Source organism: Nannospalax galili, unplaced genomic scaffold (genome assembly GCF_000622305.1).
Source record: "Nannospalax galili isolate Female #2095 unplaced genomic scaffold, S.galili_v1.0 scaffold175, whole genome shotgun sequence".
In the NCBI taxonomy this organism is placed as follows: Eukaryota; Metazoa; Chordata; class Mammalia; order Rodentia; family Spalacidae; genus Nannospalax; species Nannospalax galili.
Genome location: NW_008336314.1, coordinates 1,160,325 through 1,176,833, shown reverse-complemented (window position 1 = coordinate 1,176,833; position 16,509 = coordinate 1,160,325). Strand labels below are relative to the sequence as shown.

The window sequence follows — 16,509 nt, the reverse complement described above, 5'->3', positions numbered from 1 at the left end:
ACTGAAGGAAATACTCATGGCCTTGAGGCACTGGTAGGACCGAAAAAAAGTCATTCTGCCACGGGGAGGGGAAACTTGGTGGAATCATTTATCTGCTGTTGCAGTCATTTTTCTGACCAATGACATACATACTTTTTGCAAAATGAAATAAATAGTTGGTGGGGATAATAAAGACATTCTGGTAATCGTGCACAGGCTCATTAACACTTGCTGATATGCCTAGGCCAGAAGCATGCACTTTAAATGAATTCTAAAAATAAGGCCTGGATTTCTCTTTGATGGCACAAACTTCAAGGGAAATGTTGTATGTGAAATTTTACTTCAAGCTGCTTGAAAAACTTATGAAGTCCCAGGTCTATTCACTAATGCTTAATGAACACAAACTAATCATGTCACATTTGGCCAGGGGCAGTTGACATTCTAAAATTAAATACTGGCTCCTACTTGTTACTCACAAAAAAGTTGAAATAACTGCCTAACACTGACACAACAGATTTTCCTGCTTGATCTGTTTGGAGATGTGTGACATTTGGGTTATTAAATACCCCTAAGAGGGGCTGAGCAGAAGGACAAGGACTGGGCATATCTAACAGCCAGAGGCTGATTTCAGCACCACAATTACAAGGCTTGGCTTTTCCTTTCTGGAGACCCATTTTTGTGGTGCTTCTGTGAGTACTCTGGAGTTTGTTCACAAAACCAGACTAATAATAGTGGCTACAATTTTGCTGGATGATGAGAAGCAGACACAAATAATGAGAATTTACTGTTTCTTTCCTTTTATTTTTTTTTCATTGTACTTTTTACCACACTGTGGCAGGGCTGCTTATGGGAAAATAAAGGGTTAATATTCATTTTTAATAAATGCTTCAGCAAAAGTTCTTTAAATATCGCTTCTTGCTCTACCACAATCCAAGTTTCCGCAAAGACTGTGTGTGTTCAGATGGCCTTTAAGAGGCAGACAGACAACTTTTGACAATAGCAAACATCTGCCTTTAAAAAGAAAATTTGTGTATAAGGATATTGCCTGCATGTGTATAAGTGCACCCATGTTGTGCAGTGCCCACAGAGGTCAGACAAGGGAATTGGATCCCTGGAACTGGAGTTACATGTGGTTGTTGGCCACTATGTGGGTGCTGAGAATCAAACCTAAGTCCTCTGCAAGAGCAGACAATGCTCTCAGCCGCTGAGCCATTGCTCCAGCTCCCACATCAACCTCCTTTTGTAGCTTCCCATTTTGTTGAATTGAGTCCCAGGAGGCACCATCCAGCATTTTCTCCTTTTTGTCTGCTCTTTGACACCCACCCCTCAAGTGTTTTCTGAGTGTGAGCGTGGCCTTTTAGCCATTCTTCCACTATGAGACATTCGTGTTCTCTGAATGTGAGTATGGCTTTTGCTAGAAAGAATTCCCACACTCGCTGTAGCTATAAGATGAAATAATATGATTCTGACAAAACTTTAAGCATAGTGTGAAATGAAAAGAGTATGAGTAGAGTCCAGTCACCAGCACAGTAAGAGCCTTGCTGTATATGTTAACAAGTAGAAACACATTGGAAGGGCAGTCCTTGGCTACCAATCATCTAATACAGGGACAATAAACTTTTCCTTCAGAGGCCTGAGAACAAGCATTCTTAGCTTGGCAATATGTATAGCTGTGGTCATTACCCAGCTTTGTCATGTTACCTCTAGAGCAGCTACAGGCAAGGCACAAAAGAATTTCTGAGGCTTTTCTCCAATAAAATATATACTACCTATAATATTGTTTTGGGCAAAAGAGAACAGCATGATTTACATGTGGAAGTCACAAATTCCATATTACACATGTAAGAATTTCTTAAAACTATAAGAAAGAACATAAATGAGTTTTCAGAAGTATAAAAATCAGAGAATTTGCCTGCAGAAATTTTTCTTTAAAATAAGAAAAAGACATTTTTGTTGAGCCTTAAAACTATAACTGAAAAGAAGGCAAGAGAGAATTTGAGGAAATCAATATTCACAATGGTTGAACTTCTTCAGCACCATAACTGAATAATATGGGGGGGGAGTGAAGTTATTTGTAAAAGTTTTCTCTTGACCACTCCCTCAGAGAATCTATTTGTTGAATATATTCCCCAGAACTTGGGGCTCTTTTGTCTGGATAGGCTCCGAGAGAATGGATGAATTCAGTCCCTGGAGATGCAGACAGTACGTTTTTATTAATATATTAGTACCTTGTATAAATAGATTGAAGGCATTTCTGATTAGTGTCACATGGCTAATAGATTATTGTCTTTGACAATGCATATTAACTCTTTATTCTAATATGTATTTATGACATAACTCCATTATTATTTGGAGACATAATTAAACAAAGCACACATATGCACACAAACATTCACATACCCTTTCCATGACAACATGGAATGTATAGTGCCAAACGCTTTTATGAAGAGTAGGGGTAAAGAGAACATTCATCCATACTGTTGACTATTACAGGTTGAGTCAATATCTTCTTGGAACGTTTAGAGAAGTAGAGGTGATGGCAATTATGGTAATAATGCATCAAGTGTCTTTTATGTGACAAGAACTCACTAAAGAAAATATGTTTGTTCTTGGGCTGGAGATATGGCTCCATGTCCTTCCACAGGATCCCCTGTGTTGGTTCCCAGCATCCACATGGTAGCTAACACCCATCCTTAACTCCAGTGGAGGGAATCTGATGACCTCTTCTGGCTTCCGCGGACATTGCATGACATGGGTGCATTTACATACATGCAGGCAAAACACCCATACATATAAGAGAAAATAAATATAATCTTTTAAAAATAAATAAATAAAATTTAGAAAAAACATAATGTATATGTTTTCATTTAGCCTTCATGTTCTTATGATCTAAGCACAGGCATCATTTTCTGTATTTTAGAGAAGAAAAGCTGACAAAGCAGTTAAGTGACTTCCAGGGCCACATGCAACAAGCAAAGGAACTGATTCCATTGCAGGGACATTGGGTAGACAGCCTGTTCCTGGACACTGCAAGGTACAATCAGTGACTGAGAAACAATGGGCTGACTGAGAAACTATAAGAGGAGGAACAAGGAAGACTGAGGAGTGGTTTATTTGGGCTACTGGTACTCTGATTTCCCTATGTTTCGAGTGTGTTTCCATAGCAGTCTGTACATTGCTAAATTAGAGAAAAATCTCAGTTTTCTAGTTTGTTTCCTTCAGACTAACGCTCTTGACTCTGAGTCAGGCTCATATATAGATCCTGAGATCCAGACCAGCATCTGGTCTTTGAAGGATGTTCAGTAATGTTTGTTGAGTGGTTGTATGTACACAAAATGTGTAATTGCTCAGGGAAACTAGTAAAGGACATACAAGTTAGGAACAGACTTGAGAACTCCCTCACTACTCCTGTGCTTTCACTATTTCTCATTAACATTTCTCCCCTAATGACTTTTTCAATTCTATTTCTACTGCACTTACATGATTAAACAGTTTGCAAAAGAGAATGGAGTCTGAGGACAGTGAGGTTTATATTAGCAGAAACAAAAAACTCAAAACAAACGAATCACAAAGCTTTAGAAAGATAGATCATAGGTCATACAGGAAAGCATAAATGCATTGCATTTGAGGAAATTATTTTGCTGAGGTTAAGTGCCTTTCTCAGGGAACACCAGTTAATTAGTGGCAGAGCCAAGACCTGATATCTTAAAAATGGTACCGTCCTTCACCCAACACGGTTATATCTGTTCATGAAAACAAAATGATGTGATCACATTGGGAAAAGGAGACAGAAAATGTAAACACCACGCAACACTATAAAGAGAGGCCTGGTGAGGGAAATGCAGAGATGTGGGGCTAAGAGTTATACGTAAATGAGATCACTATTCCTTAAAATGCCAATCTCATATTCTACTGGCTTTCACTTTAATCCCAACACTCGGGAGGCAGAGGCAGGCGGATCTCTGTGAGTTCAAGGCCAGCCTGGTCCACATAATGAGTTCCAGGACAGCTGGGGCTACAGGGAGACCCTGTCTCAAAAAGACACCCCTCAAAAAAGAGTCAGAATTTTTTAAACAAACATGAGTTCATAGTAAATAAATGTGAGTGGTTCAAACAATAGTTGTCTGTGTAAAACAATTCTCTAGTGGGAGTAGAGTTTATTTCTATTCCCTTTTCATTCAATATATTTTTGAGTATCTACTGTCTGTTGCTAGTTTTAAAGACCATCTAGAGTATTGTATGCAAACAGAATTTACAGATTACAAAGTCTACTACAAAATAAAAACAAATCTTTCATCCGTAAATTCCTAAAAGACAAGCCAAAATTGAATAAGCTTGGTGAACACTTTTTTCAACTTTACTGAGTTGTAATGATGTTATGATTAAATGTTGATCATTACAATGTCCAATGTGATGTCTTGATACACACACACACACATATATAAAATCAAGTTAATTAAAATGTTTATCATCTCACAGTCACCTTTATATGTGTGTCTACAGTTACTTTTGTATGTGTATCTACATGTGTGTGCATGTTAAAACTTGAAATCTTCTCTTGGTGAATTTTAAATATAAATACGTTGTCATAGCACTAGTCACCGGGGTGCCCATTAGTTCTCAGAATTATTTGTGACTGAAGTGTTCCTTAAAGGATGTGTGGTTACAGAAAAATATGGTGTGTATATGCATAAAAGCACATTACCTGTCAATACACCTACACATAAAGCAGATCCATAAAGACAAACACTGTACAATTTCACATGTAGAATCTAAAAGAATGTCCAATTCAGACTAAGGTAGTAGAATGGTGGTTACAAAGGGGTTTGGAAGGACCAGGTGCTGGTTACAAAATATATCCTTCAGTTTAAACATGGTTTCATATTTTGAGTTGTTCAAATTTCACGTTTTGTAGTGATTCTCAAGTTGTTATATTGTGCTTTGGCTTTATTGTTTTAAATGGATTTCTAATATATTCAAATGATTGTTAGCTGAAAGAAAAATTTAATTTGATACTCTGGACATTTCATTTCTACTTACTAATAAAAAAGTGAGAACATGTATGCATATGCATAAAAAAGAGAAAGAGAGCGAAATTGTGGCATGATTGAATAAAACAAGAATGCAAAAGAGAGACAGATGACAAGCCATGAGATATTCAGTCCTTCAAAGATTCCCAAAAGGTGCATTTAAGAGAGAGGTTTTAAAATCAGTGTGCCACAGTTCTTCAACAAAATACAAGCCACGATCATATTATAACAATCTTAGGTATTTAAAATTCTTTTGGGGTAGCTAAAACAGAGCTGTTTCTAGACCTGAAATATATGACAAATAAATTATCAATTTGCATTAAAATGTTTCCAAATAGAGAAAGTTTTGTTATCTCTTACAGTTGCATACATACTTGTGGTGGTTTGGATGAGGTGCCCCCGATAAGCTCACCTTGGTCAGTTGGTGGTGCTGTTTGGGAAGGTCATGGAATCCCTTGGAGGTGTGCCTTGCTGGAGGAAGCACATCACTGAAGTGGACTTTGGGGTTCATAGCCATGCCCCCATTAGCAGTTCATCTCTCTGCTTCCTATGCCTGCTAGATGTGAACTCTCAGCTTTCTGCTCTGGCTGCCTCTGCCTCCATGCTTCCCTGCCATGATGAACTCATCCCTCTGGAACTATAAGCCACATTAACTCTCTTTCCTATAAGCTGCCCTGGTCATGGTGTTTTATCACAGCAATGGAAAAGTAACTGATACAATAGGGCTTTCTCATTCATTTATGATGCCCCCCAATGAGTAGGTACAGTCTACCAAAACTAAAAACGCATTTTCTTTTTATGGCCCTTTTCCTCTCCTGCCTTCTAAAGGTCCATCATAGAACAATGCAGCTGACCATGTCACATGAGCATCATCCTAAGCTCCTTTTACTATCCCATAAATGTGGAGCTGCACTTTGTCTAGTACTTGGCTTGAAAAAATAATGGAATGGTATTGGAGTGAATGAATTTTATGGAGTAATAATAAAAGATCAAAACATGAAAATGCATTAAATGAGCAGAGAGCCATTATAATTCTTAGCATATCAAAAGATGATCAAATTAAAATCTTTTACTGGATTAATTTCCTCCTGCCAAACACATGAGTCTACATTTTGCCTGATTTCTTTGTTCTTAATAGTCACTATTCAACAAATTTTGCTATTATTGTTCACTTTTATTTTTTATTTTCAATTAGTATAAGAAATATTTGAAAAAGAAAATATTTTCATCCCCTCATTTAAAATGCACAAAGGTACTCAAATTATACCAGAAACTGGCAAACAAAAAACATCTGCAGCCAATTTTTCATAAATTTTTATCTTTAATCCAAGATCATCTCTAAAAATCATGGAATCTGGGTCAGTGAGGTAGCTCAGGGAGTAAAGGTGCCTATAACCGAACCTGATTATCTGATTCCAGTACCAGGACCCACACAGTTAAGAAGAGAACAGACTGGCGAGTTTTCCGCTGACTTCCACTTACACGCCATCACATGTTCGTGCCACATACATGCATGCACAGATGCACATACACAAAGATAAATTAATTAAAAGGACGTGTTCCTCTAGTATACAAAAGAAGAATTTAATACAGTGGCTCTAGAAGAAATCAAAAATAAAGTTCTGTGAACAGAGTTAGGAAAAAAGTATCTATTTGCCCATATGCCAGTGGATCTAGATTAAGGTATGGAAACCGATGTGTTTAAAAAAGAAGTAACAATGGAAGCATATTTAAAATTTACCCAGACGCATGCTTGATCTTGTCTGGTTGCAATTCTAACTGAAGCATGCCCATGGCACCAGTCGGGGGCCATTTTTATGAGTGCTCAGTTTTACAAGGCTCAGCCCCTAACAGTCCATCATGTAGTCCCTATCTCTCACAGGGAGTTGTTTAACAGATGGCATCCTTTGTGGGTCTATACCAATGAACCACAACGAAATGCTTTTAACCTGTATTTGGAAGCGTAAAAAGTTGCACTCACGGCAGACATAGCTTCGAGCAGAGTGAAAACATGCTAACTTCACTGCTGCCTCAAATAAGAGCTAGCATTTGCTGTTTGTGCCTATAACTAGATTTGCTTAGGATTTATAGTTTTAGAGCAAAGCTTGCCTACCCCTAGAAAAGAGAGAGGAAGGAGCACACAACTTTCACAAAGAGAAGTTATGAAGTGAGTGTGAAGGGCTCACAGTGGCTACACTTTACAAACAAAAAAGCATCAGTGATGTCGTTGGATCTCCACTGATCCTGCTGGGATCACCTCTGAACAGGAGATCCAAAGGGCAAAAGTCACTCTCAGAAATGCCACGGTAGAATAGTCTCACAGGAAGGCTAATGGAGTAACTTAAGAAAGGAGAAAAGTCGGGACTTTAAAATGTGCTAAATGTTTTATCTGGTAAGCAGTATAAGAATATTATCCCAATGAGAAAGCCTAAGCAAGTGATGAAGGTCTGTGTAGGAGTATTATGATATATAAAAGATGAGGCAAAAATAATATACACGTCATCTTAAAATTTCAAAGGTCATAGTTTAGCCAACTAGTTTAAGGAACATAAAATATATATATCTATATATCTGAGAACATTTGATTTCTTACCCAAGTTTTATCTACATGGCACATGGTAATTAAAAGTACCAGACCGGTGGAATGAAACTTATTGGATGTTTAACAGGCATACTTTGAGGCCTATACTAATCTGGTTAGGGGGACTTAAAAGACAATTTTTGCCCCTTGGCCTCCAAGGTCAACTAATTTCCAGGGAACTATGGAACATCTCTCAAAATGTCCCATTAACTGTGGTGAATCACCTGTCCTCTTGTTCAGGGAGGCCATGGAGATCCCACCAGATGGACTTGAACCAGTTTCCAGTCTACAAAGAGAAGGATCAACTCAGAGGAAGAATTTCTTCCATGCTTCCAAGTAAAGCCAGCCACAGAAGAGCAGGACTTTTGACTTAACTTCACACAGATGGAACTGGTAGAGGGAAGGAGCCAGCAGCTCCTCCCAAAGCCCATGTGACCCCTGAGAAACAGACCCTCAAATGACCTAAGTGTAAAAATAAATCGATTTATTTGGGCCAACTCTATGGTCTTAAACACTCAAAAGGAAAGTATAACCAAAGAGTAGAGTCGTCAGTATATTTCTTTAAGAGTTCAAGGGATTACACTTCTCAGAATTAGGCTGAAGTCTATATAAAAAGTTGCTTAGATAATTATTTCTTATTGATGATTTTGTTCTGAATCAGAAAGTGCTGCTCAGAAGTAATACTTCAAATATTGGTCTGCAATACTGTAGTGCTCACCTGTAGCTAAGAGAGACAACCAGCTATTGTTCTAAAATGATGGACAAATTTGTTTTCTCCCCCTATCTAGAGGCCACTGAGAGGGAACTGACACTGATTCTAACCACTGCAACAGCTATCAAGTGCCTGAAAACAAATCCTGAATCCATCACTCTTTAGTCCAGCCTTGTCAGACAAAAGAAAAACGAGGAGGCACACAATAGAGGGATGCTTTTGGAAGCCCTTGTCAAGAAATTACAATGGACTCTCCTATGAACATTTGAAATTTGCCCTGTTCTTTTTTCTAGTTCCCTGTCTAGAATTTGTAATATGAATTACTCTTGCCTCTACTTCTCCTTCACATCTCCTATTCACCAGTCAAGAACTTTCTTTTCCCCCTACATATAAAAGTTATGCAATTTGGGAGTCTTTTAGATAGACCCACTGAAGGGGTATCCCAACTGCCTCACCCTGCGTCCCTGTTCAGCATGTAAGAAGCCACAGCAGTCTGCATCCTGATTCCCTATCTGCAAGCTGGGTAACTTCTTCAGAGGATGGTGTGATAAGAATAGGAGGTTGAAATTGGCTAAGCAGTTCCTGTAAAAAGACCCCAAAGATAAGTATTCAGTTTCTTGGTTAAAAGTCAAAATGTCCTTGGGTCTCTTAGCAACATACTCCATTCCAAAGGTGAAAAATGTCTAAGGTATTTGGGAGCTCTTATCTAATCCTTAAACAATTTTAGAGCTACCTCTTCAGAGAGGGGAATGTTTGAGTAGCAAAAAGCCCCATAAAAATGTAGAAAGAGTACATGAAGTTGTCAGAAGAAAGTGCGGAGATATGGGAAGAGTTGAAAGGGAGGAGTGGGCATGGATTTGATCAAAACCTTATATGCTTATATGCCTGTGTGAAATTCTCAATAAATTATTGAAAAAAGAATATTACCCCAAAGTGAAAATAATTGATGTTTAGCTAATAATATACAAAAGTTTCAGAAGGTGCAATCAACATCTACATATGCTTGACTAGATTTAATATAATTTGATATTTTATCGTATTTACTTAAGACATCTTTAAAAAAAATCAATGTTCAGCCAGTATGTGTAACAGTACTTGAAGAATCAGGGCCCTCGAAACAAGCAATGACAGTGAATATAATGGTTTTAATCTTTCTTTTCATTAGTCACTTGAGTGAGCACACAAAGTAGTGGGCTTCCTCGGGGCATATTCATACTTATCTGTGGTTATGCTTTGTTCTAATTCATCTCCCTCACACACTTCCCTCTGCTGTGCCCCTCCCATCTAGCTGGTTCATAATCTCCCGCTCTGCTTTCATGTTGCATGTATTTCCCATCACCTTCTCTATTTACCTTCCTTTAGGAATAGTTATTCCCCTTTCATGATCATCATTGTTTTAGTTTCATGTCCTAACACATATTTACAGAAGAGTAGGTACACACACACACACACACACACACACACACACACACACACCCTATTTTAAACGTGTATTCCATATATGAAAGAAAGCACGTAATAGTTGTCTTTCTGAGTCTGGCTTATTTAGTTTAATAAACTAATTTCCATTTTCACGCATTTTATGAAAATATCTTATTTTTATTAGAGAGGTAGCTTTGCTGGGTATAGCAATCGTGGTTGGTATTTACTTGTAGGACTTACAATATTCCATGCCTTCCTGATTGGAGGTTGGGAACTAGAGATCTGATGCTATTCTGATACTTCTTCCTTTGTACACCAGTTAGGGATTTTTTTTCAGCTTTAATACTGTTTCTTTGCTTTGCGTTTTGATGAGACTGTAATGCATTATAGAGAGGTTCTTCTTGGCCATATCTAGTCGAGATTCTAAATGTCTTTTATGTTTGCATGTCTGTTTCTTTATCTAGGTTTGGGATATTTTCTGCTATGATTTCATTGAATAGATTCTCTGAGCCTTTAGTATTTATCTCACATGTTCTTATATCTTCCTTCCCTCATTACATCCTAGAGTTCTTAGACATTGTGTTCATTTTCATTTCTCCTTTTTTATATTTAAATGTAATATTTCATCAAACTTCTCCTCTGTCACTGATATTTTTTTTCTGATTGATCAAGTTCATTGGTGATATTTTCCAGTGTTTTTCTAAAACTTGGATTCCTTGAGATTTTCATTTCTGACATTTCTAGTTTGTTTTGTTCTGTTTTACTTTTTGCTTTTCAAAATCTCAATTTTCTTTCTGAATTTTTCTTCCATGGTACTAACTTCTCCATTTCTGACCTTTGACTTCATATTGCTGACTTTCTTCTCCAGGTCCTGGATTGAATTTATCTGCTTGTTCACATCCTCTTTCCAGTCACTGATCATTTTTACTAGAAAGCTTTGAAATCTCTATCTGGCATTTTACCTCTTTCAGTACCTTGAGTTCAATAGTTGTGGACTTATAATCTTTTTAGAGGAATCACATTGCTTTAATTCTTCATAGTTCTGTTTCTGATGTAATTTGTGCATCTTTTGGTTTGGATATCTCTTCTGCTTTGTTACTGAGCACACTAGTTTTGAAAGCTTAACCCCTAGTAGCCCAGAAGAAAACAAATATGTACAGATTCTGGAGTCTTAAGATCCTGAGGGCTCTTGTGTTTAGCAAAAGTCACAGAACAATGGTGGGTGAGCCACCAGGGACAATTTCCAATAGAAAAGAGTAGACAGGAGTGACCCCAGAAAGACACACAAGCACAAGGTGCCGAGCCTCTCTTCTTCCCATGAACATTCCTGCTTGGACAACTCCAAGATAATTATTAAAGTATTTTAAAATATGTTTCTGGATTCTACAAGGACTCTATGTTAAACACACAAATCTAAAGAGTTGATGCTAAAATCCATACACAAGCTCACTGGTGAGGAGGAGGAAGAAAGATCTTAAAGGAGGGGATAGTATAACACAGGTGATTTGAAGGAGAAAAGGGTCATAATGGGGAGGGGACAGGTGAAGAGAGGGATAGAAGGGTAGGGCAGAGGAGGGGGAAAGGGAAGGAACACCTAATACTATGGATATTTGAAAAAAAAGATATAGAAACCTACTATTTTATAAGACATATGTTCATATGGAAGTGCAATTAGAGTTACCCTACACGGAGCGTATTGCTCCTCCAAGAAGCCATAGATTGCCAAATAAAAAGCCTAGTGTCAGGTATGGGATACCTCCCCTCATGCTGTTGGTTAGGAGTATCACAGAGACCCCCAAAACAATACAAAATGTTGCCACTGCTCTTGGTTGCCCATCAGAACTTGATGGTAAGACTCAGTTGCTGTTGTGTGCCTAATATGTAGTAAATATTTTTTTTAAATCCTGATAATACTGACTACGTGAATTTGGAACTGCCAATTTCTCTCTAGCTCAGTGTTGTACTCAGTTTCTTTCTTTGTCAAGGTGGTCAAAGGTTTTGCCAAACTCAGAGAACAGATTCTAGTGTTATCATGTGAAATTAAAGAGTGTTTCCTTCCTTCTAGATAAAAAGAGCTCACCAGGCAGTTTCCAATATATGAAGAGACAATGGTATCTCTCCTCCTGGAGGCTGTGATATAGCACACTGGTCTAGGGAGGAAAACACTAGAAGCATTGAAAGCAGTGTGGACTTTGGGGTTAAGGCTCCTTGGAGACAGCTCAATCATTTCCAGTCATACAAGTCTATGCTTTCAAACCAGAGCATACAGCAGGGCTGGAGAATTGAGTAGCTCTATAGCTAAGATGCAGAAAAAAAAAAAAAAAAAAAAAAACCACTGTTTTCCTGTGACAAATACCCAGGAGGTTCTTAGACAGGCAGAAAACTGAGGATAACATTACAGAGAAAACATTACTGACTTTGGAGGTCTTCTTAGGTATGTGTTGCCTTTAGAGATGATAAGGACACCTCTTGATTAGCTTACAAGAGGACATTTGTCTATAACGTCGGGCCACAAAGAAACATCAATCAATGCAATTTTCTCCAAGATGTTGCTGTCAGGAAAGAGGAATACTGAAGGAGTCACTCACTAATATGAAGAGAAAAGTGAATTATATTCCATAACCAATCCTCATAAATTTAAACCTCTAAAATAGGAAGGAGAAAAAAGGCTTCGGTCCTCAGATCTGGATCTAGGAAGAAAGTCGGGGCATCGGGCATTTGGGCATTGGCAAGGAGGCCAAGGGATAAGAAATGCCAAAGGAAAGGCAAGGTCTCTTGGTTTTGGAACAGAGGTTGGAGTCTTATTCAACTCTTTATTATTTCTTCTCAGAGGGTATCTCTAGTTCAGGCCACCAAATGTCAGAGGAGACTGTATCCACCAAGAGGAAATATGTGGATGAGTACGTGACCCTGTTGATGAAGTCTAGAATACCAGAATTCATAGGTGGATGAGAAGGAGCTACTGTTGCCATAGTCACTGTCGTCAGTCAGTTACCTGCACTGACTTCTTGAATCTGGAATGTAACCCTGCAGAGTTGGATCCCTGGCACTGCCAACGACTACATATGTAAACTGCAGGATGTTGTTCAACATCAGCTTTGGTCTCCTTGTGTGTAACAAGAGGGTTTAATAAGCATCGCATGAAGCAAGTGGAAAGGTTCACGGTGTGGAAACGTCTGTCCCTCTCACTAGATTTGCTCCCTGGATTGAAGTTTCTTGTTTAAACTTTCTGAAGCTTTTGTCACTCTGTGAAGTGGGGCATGTAGGCTATCCCTCTTTTTTAATGAGAAGATTTATACAGACACAATGTAGTTTTATGACCTCTTGCATTGTGGAGCCAGACCAACTTAAGATGAAATAAAGAAACTAAAATAATGAGAGAAAAAAAATCCAAAATCGTATTAGAAATCCATTCTTAAAGGTTGTACAAGAATAAGGCACATAGCAGGGAGAATAGTTTTACAGACTACTCACTAACATTTATTCTCATAAAAGTGACGATAAGGACAGTTTATAAATTATTCATTACATCTCATTCAGATGGCAACTTGAAAGGATGCTTTCAATAGATCAGAGGAAAATGCAAGGCACAAGACCCAGCCTTTGTTTTGAAAGTATCAAGCTAGCAACAGATTTTTTTTCCATCGGATTGGCAAGATCCATTTAAAACTAACTTACCAGTGCAGATACCTACTTTCTTTTACAGATTCGAATTGGCACAAGGCATGAAAATAATAATCTAGGTTTTGCCTAAATTAAGAAAAAGATCAACTTTGGTTAAGCGTTTATACTTTCTTTCTCAAGGTGATCAAAGGTAAAATAAATGTTAGTATTCACATACACATATACTTATGCACACACAGAGATACACATATCTGGACAGTTTCAGATGGGGGATGCTTAATCAATCTAGAAGACAAGATGGAATTGCTCTAGACCACTGCAATTAAGATAAAAAAAAATAATAAGACTCAGGAGGAGTGGTACTACGGTCATGGGCAGGAAAGCAGTCAAAGTAGAGGAAATAGAATATAATGCCATAGTTCTCAAATAGGCTCCACCGATGCCTCCTTAAAGCACTTGACAGAGGGAAAGCAAACAAATAATCTCTCTCCTCTATGCTTACAATGTATTCTAGGCATTTCCAAAGAAGAATAAAAATAAAAAACAATTTTAGTGAATACGTAGTTCTCAGATTGATGTCTGCATTAGCTAATCTTCTTGGTTGTCAATTTGACTGGATCTGAAATCAAGAGCAGGCAATAACAGGCAGGCACATCTATGAAGGATTTTCTGGATTAGTTTAACTCCACTGGGGAGACACACTCTAAATATAGGTGGCACCTTCTACTGGCAGCCAAGGTAAAAGGAAGTCCAAGAAAGAAATGTGTTTGCTTGTGCCTGCTTGTCTTCATGCTGTGCTGGTAAGTTCATCTGCCCATTGGACATCTTGCTATTACTGCTGCTGATGCCATTCTTCACTGGCATTGGAGCCCAGCTTCTTTGGCTTTCCAGAGTAGACCAAAGACTAGTGACTCTCCAGGAATCCTCCAGGAGTGGGAGATTAGGACTGCTGAAGCAGCTAGTCTTATGGACTGAGCAACTACCAGGTTAGTCTCTCCAGTGTGAAGAAACTCCCATTGTTGAACTACCCAGAATGCAATGTGCAAGCTAATGTGTAAGCTAACAAACCTCATTTTAATATAGATTCCCTCTATTAGTTCTGTTCCTCTGGAGAGTCCTGACTAATAAAGAGTCTTCCCCAGATAGAAGCAATTTTCATCTGTTTCTTCCATAGCAGCTACTTTGAAAGAGGGTCTCATTGCTGTCTTCCAATGGGGAAATCCTGTTATACCATGTGAATGAATAGTGAGTGGAACACCACTGCACTGAGGTTTCTTTCCTAATCCTGCACATCTGCTATCGTGGTGGGGGCTGCTATGAAGAATCAACACAAATTTTGGGACCACAGTTGACAACAGAACAGTTTGTCTCAAGGGCTCAGTCCACTACGGACTTCCCTCTGGCAATTACAGCTCAACATCTCAATTTCACATCTCTATCTGGTTTAAGCCAATGGAGCTCAATGTTCCTAGCTGGCATCAGCTACCACACTCCTATGCTGCCCAAATCTCCAAGAAAATACTCATCGAAATCCTTGTGCTTTTGTCTTTTTTCATTAAGCTTAGAAAACAGCTCTTTTGAAGTCACTCCTATTATTTATATAAATAACAATTCGATGCACTACAAATTTGGGGTACATGTTTCCTAAAAGAAACAACTATATGAATCAATCAAATGAAATGAAAAGTCATAGAGTTAATTTTTGTTTTCAAAAACTTTCCTTCATCCAATGTAATTTTTGAAGTTCTCTTTTTCCTGATTTATATTGTCAACATATTTTACGTTTCAAGGATGATATAATCCATTCTCTAAAATGGAAGCACACTACAAATGGAGAAGAAGTGGCTATTAAAAAATAAACATTATTTAGATGAATACTTTGTAACTTCTCTTAGCTCACAATCAAAACTGAGGAAATGACAAATTGCTCCAACCTCAGCTGATGGGACCAAGAGCTGAGAGATACAAATGTCAATTCTAGAAAGAGAGCAAATGGGCTGGCAAGAGGACTCAGTGGGTAAAGGCACTTGCCTCTAACCCGAAGGTCTTGAGTTCGATCCCTGTGACCCACATGGTGGAAGGACTGAACTGACTCTTGAAAACTGTCTTTTGACCTCCACAGAAGCACCATGACATGGGTATGCAACACACACACACACACACACACACACACACACACACACACACACGGGGCATGGGGGAATATACAAATGTAATTTTTAAATTTTAAGAAAAAGAACAAATGATGCAATCTACATGTTCTTCCCATGAGCGTCCATTTTTAACATTGCAAAATATTTCAACAATCTATTATTTAAGTACAACCCTTCTCAGTGCTGATAACAATAGCACTGACAGAATTTATGGACATTCAGAGTCTACTCTCTGAGGTGCCATGAGTCCTGTTCAACAACTAAAATTTTACCTGAGTAAACAAGCTCAGGCTTTTTTCCAAATTAATCTGTAAGCACTTTTTGCTCATGGGCCAACCTCATTTCTTGTTAATTTCTAATAATGATTTTGAGCTAATCTAGTGAGAATAAAACAAGTTTAATAAAAGGCATGAACTCTAAAACCGAAACACTCCAAGTTCTTCAATATGACTACCATTCAAAATGGATCACTGCTTTGTGTGCTGTGGAACTGAAAAAATCTTAGCAAAAGGGAACAACTTAGTGCAGCAGGCAGGCATGGTACATGTACAGTTGAACACCTGTGTGCATGACGGCCAGAGGAGGATGTCCTGTGGCTTGTTCTGTCATCTTCTGCCTTATTCCTTTGATGCAGGGTCTCTCGCTGAGCCTTGAGCTCTGCTGGGGGCCAGCGAGCCCTTGGGATTCTTCTATACCCACTCCCCTGAGCACTGGGGTCCCAGGCATGTGCATAGGTGCCCTGCTATTTATGTGGGTGCTGAGATCTGAACTCAGGCTCATGCTTGTGCACGTGTACCCGCTGAGCCATCTCTCCAGCCTTTAAATCACGTCTTTCGATATTATTTTCTTCTGTAAAATCTTTGTAACCCATTTTGTGGACGTTAAGATCTATTCTTTATGATTAGGAGTTAGTGCTGCATAAGAAACTTATGCAGCATTCTGCTTCGATTTCCACCTGACTGAAACAAATTTCTTTTTTTTTTTATTCTTTGATTTATTTATTTTTTT

General features: G+C 38.4%; 1 protein-coding gene across 3 annotated transcripts in view; it reads right to left on the bottom strand.

Annotated features, from left to right (window-relative positions):
- The window catches only part of Prkg1 (protein kinase cGMP-dependent 1), a 1,315,555-nt gene that overhangs the window by 260,790 nt on the left and 1,038,256 nt on the right, over positions 1–16,509 (bottom strand). The gene's annotated exons all lie outside the window — the stretch shown is intronic.